The following is a 5051-nucleotide window of genomic DNA, read 5'->3' as shown; positions in this document are numbered from 1 at the left end:
TAATATTTACATGCAAATTCAATTTTTTTTTTTTTAACCATGCATTTTCCATCAAATCACTATTTCAAAATGTATTTTTGGCAAAAAATGGGGGCTCAAACAGGATGTACAAGCAGAATAAAATGATTATTATTATTTTTTTTTTTTATATTTTAAGAATGTGTAGTTAAAAATTAGGAAAAACTTTTAAGCTCACGTTTCAAATTATTTTATTGAAAGAATGTTGTCCTTAAAATTAGATTTAAGGAAAAATAAGCTGAAAGAGCCGTGAGACTAAGACAAAACTATCACTGTTATTCTACATTTGATTTGGACCACGTTTATTGAGGGTGGATGAATAATATATCATATAGCATTAGGAAGTAACGAGGAAATAGATAGTTTTGTGTCCAATCTTGATCAATCGTGACGCAGCGCAAATACTAATAGTAGTTCATTCCCATTGAAAAAAAAAAAAAGGAAAAAAGAAAAAAAAATGTTATATTGATTGTTCTTGAAATCATGCGTAATGTGACGTAAATGAACAAAAAGTTGACTAATTATTTTTCCTCCAATACTATGGACGATTTACCATTTATCCATTCTTCTTTACATGCTTAAAATGCATATTACTCAAATTAGTTTCATTTTTCGAGTAATTTTTGAGTTCTAATTGACTTGCTAGCATGCATATCGAGTACTTGCGTTACATTTCTATTTTGTGCTTTCTTTTGGACGACAAGTTATTTTTTGTAATTAGAGGGGCACAAAGCTATATAGCGATCCTTATGGGTTGGTTACATTTGGATTTCGAGTTCTTTGAAAACTCAATTTGAAGATCAATTTTTTCTGAACGAGTCTATTTAAATCGTTTATTTTATGATTTAAATATCTGTTGGTATCATCTTGTCCAATTCTTCCTTCATCTTTAGAATAGGCATATGTTAGGCTCCGTGAATGGTTGAAGGAAGACGAGGCCTAATTTCAATTAGAGAGTTGGAGTCAATGAAAATTAGAATTATGCATCAACAAAGACTTCCTTAATGACTTATTCTCCTAATTTTTATGCCCATCGTTAGTACCAAATTTTACCTCCAATGAAAGAAGAAATTTGGGTTTTTAGCTACTCACTCGTACAATTCATTGAATTTAATCAAGGGGGCCCATGACTAAAACATGATGATGGTAGACGTGTTTCATAAGATTAGGGGGATGAACGTGTGTTGCACGTTAGTTGGTTAATGTTAAAAATAAGTGTACTTAAATTTTAGAGAAATTCATTTTTAAATGTGAAAGGCATTCACAAGTTGGTTGAAATGGGAATGGGAAGGTGGGACGGAATGAACTATAACAAGGTAAATCTCCTTCGCAATCTCGTAAATTCCTCCATGCTCAAGCACCATCTAGTCCTTGATATGGAAAAAAATGTGTCTATAGTACTTACACAAATGATCTTCCATGAGGAATCCGTGGTTTTCTAGAAAGAAACTTCAGAAAAATAAATGCATGTTTTCCCAGATACCTTCAACAATGGACACAAGTTTGAAAGAGTATTTGACTATCACCTCGAACTAAATTGGGTGAAAGAGTAGATTGACTTGCCAGGATGCCGATGACTCGGATCCCTGCCCATAATAGATATTTGGAAATGTTTAGATTAAAATAATCCAACTTATATGAACATAAAATCCATATAGATCACAGCATGAAAATTACACTTAGCTATTGATTGATTTATGCCAAGTTGATCCTCATTTACATATCGTGAGGGAGGTAAATTGCGGGATGTATCCAAATAGATCAGGAAACAAGAGTTTGTCCGTACATCGGTGTCCACAAAGAGTTCAATTTCATATCTCATGAATCGAACCCTCACACTGCGGCTGAAACTACCTCACTTCTGTCGTTTGCACCACTGGGTTATGCCCCGAGGGATAACAATATTTCTTTATTTCACGTTGAATTGAAAACCTCCCATTGAATCCGTCAATCACTTTAAGAAGCTTCAATAGTTCAATGTGACAAAATCATCTTAGTTTGGAAAGAATGGTTTAAAACGTTTCGACTTGGATAAGCCACCATTAGTTTAGAATATCAATATATAAAAAGAGTGACTCAATTAGGAAATGGAGTATTCTTTCTGCATAGACTGAATGACAACTCTGCCCCCAAAGCAACCCACCTATCCATCCCTACCAAGGGAATGTTGGCACTAGCATAGACACAACAAGAAGAAGAATAAAGGGGGAAAACTGTGCAATACAAAAACAAATAGAAAAATCTTCCACAGTACTATTAACTCTGCAACATAAAAGACAGAAAGAGAAGGGGTTTAATGGTTAAAGAAAAAACCTACTGCAACGACGACAACAGAGCTTGCAAGTTTTCTTCTTTTCTCGCAGCCCAACGCTTTTTATCAGTATCCATAGTTTCAGCAATCATCTTTAAGATAAAGTTCAATTACGAAGGGAAAGAATGACTATCCAAATTTTGGAGTTGAGTGTATTCAGTATACATACATCTGCTCAGAATTCTGAGCAGCTTTGATGCATCTATGCAAGTGTGTGTGTGAGAGAGAATGAACAATAACAACATATAGACCATGAAAAATAAATAGATAAGAGTCTTAAAAACTTATCACTACCCTATAAACTGAAATTGATTAAAACGTGCACATGCAAGCGCACATAGAAGAGATCAGTGGCGAATATAAGATTTTGAGTGAGCACGTGTAGGGTTGATTTCCACCAAACTCCAAGTACAAAACCGGGCCCAGTTTACCAATTCATCGACACCACAAAGGTTGAGACAACTCCAAGAACCACCACTGCCACCGCCCCACTCCGGTTGCTATAGGTTGGAAAGTGAAGTCCAATGATGTGCCCACAAAGAATTAACCACAAAGGTCACAGTGAAGTATAGCAAGAAACCGAGAAGAGAGTCTCACAAAGAGAAGGGAAAAATAGGCACTCTCCATGTAGGCCGAGAGGAAGGTGGGATTATATGCCAAGTAAATGTCCAAATGGGTAAGTTAGGTTAGGGTTAAATTGTGGACCAAAACAAGGCTCGACTCAATTAAAGTGGGCTTCAAAAATAATAATATAGCTTTCCAAGGAAATGGGGCGAACCGTGAGCAACACTATTTAAAATAGGTTGCTTCAAACGGTCCATAAAAATGTGGATTGTGTTGTCTCGATAATTTTGTCAATGTACTAGTCAATCATATAGCCAAGGCCGATTGATAATAAAAACCGAGGTTACATCATCGCCCGGGGAGGTCGTTTGAAAACAAATTGCCTAATAGCACGGACGATTGTTGACTGTTGATGGCCGGAATAATAGCCAATGCTGTGAATTGAAATTACTTATATTGTATTGTAAGTGTGGGTGTGCATTATCTACTAGCCTAATAATGTTTATCGAGTAACAATTTGATGTTTGAAAAAGGGGTCCAATTATTTACTTTCTTGGTTTGATTTGCACATAATTTCAATCTAACAGAAAAAAATGATTATTTTAATAATCTCATTATAAGGTTGAATTTTAGTTAAAAAAATTTAAAAGCAAAGTGGGAATATATCTATTACTTGATAAAAGAACATACATAATTTTGTTAAATATAATGTTAATTTTGTTAAATATAATGTTAACACCCACCAAATGCCATAGTGGTTAAGTGTTTCATAATTCTAATGGAGATCACTAGTTCGAATCTTCCAATTGCATTGGTTTAGATGTCTATATGGTTCAAAATGCTGAAAAATATTAAACTAAAATAATTGCCAAAGGAGATTGCTATCATTAAGAGTCGAAGCCAAAACTCCGATTTAATCATATGGTACTCTAACCAACTAAACTACAAGGGCCCATTGTGAATAAAAGGAAATTACAAATATATATCCAAAATTAAATAAGTTGACAAAAAAAAAAAAAATGAATACGGCAAATCCAGCACTGGCTGTTGCCGGAGCTCGTCGGGTGTTGAGTCCGCCGCTGGAAGAGATTAAAGTGCCATAGAAATAAAATGTATTTTTCTAGGTATCTTACATGTCTCTCCTACTGTTCAGTTGATTTTTGTTAGCCAGTATTTTAGCCTTAAAAAAAAAAACTATTGACCTCGATTTTTATACCTCTAATGTGGCCAATAGGTCTTAAGGCCACTCACATCCACTTAAACTGAATTTCTGCACACTCAGACAAACTGTTAGTCACACGTAGCCTCCTCTGATAGGGGTAGAGTTGTTTGTGCATACTCTCACGATCAAGTTAGTTGGGGAAGTAAATATATGAGTGTGAGAAGGCTTTAAACGTAAGCCTCCAATATAAAAAGGGGGTTGACTTTGGAGAGTGATATATAAAACAATGATGTGGCAAATTTATAACTTGAGAGTCTAAACTTACATTATCTTGAAATGGAACTAAGTGTAAGCCTTTATAGTAGAAGAATATAAGCGGGGATTGTTCAATGGTACATGGCCTCATCTATACTGCTGATGCCTCTTGCCGGAGATATCAGTCAATCCTAGGCATTAAAATGCCAATAACATTTTATCATCTATAATGCCTAGCTTGCGGGTTTAGACTTGACCTGATGATAGTGATAATGAGTTTTCACATCAATTACATATCGTAGATAGTTTGGAAGATCTTGTGCTGAGTTTCTTTTGTGGCCCCTCTCTCTTTACAGGGTTAGTATAACTAGTACGGTCGACAAACATATTGGTTCGGCCACCCAAAGTGGTTTGGCTAGAATAACCTCGTGATGCTTGCATGTAGGACTTTTTAGAGGCAGTATGGATGAGGTATAACAATAGTCCCTGAAGTCCATGTATAGTTATTCATATAATGCGTGGACTTCTAAGTTGAGAGTTTATTGTTTTTGCTAAGAAGAAAAAATAGAGCAGCTCAATAGCATTTTACGAAGAAGAAAAAAGCATAGCTCAATAGTCCTCGAAGTCCATGCATTGTTAATCATATAATGTGTGGACTTTTAAGTTGAGAGTTTTTTGTTTTTGCAAAGAAGAAAACCTAGCATTGCGCAACAGTTTTTTGCGAAAAACAAAAAATAGCGT

The sequence above is a fragment of the Olea europaea genome, chromosome 8 (genome assembly GCF_002742605.1).
Source record: "Olea europaea var. sylvestris chromosome 8, O_europaea_v1, whole genome shotgun sequence".
In the NCBI taxonomy this organism is placed as follows: domain Eukaryota; kingdom Viridiplantae; phylum Streptophyta; class Magnoliopsida; order Lamiales; family Oleaceae; genus Olea; species Olea europaea.
This window is presented reverse-complemented; position numbering follows the sequence as displayed.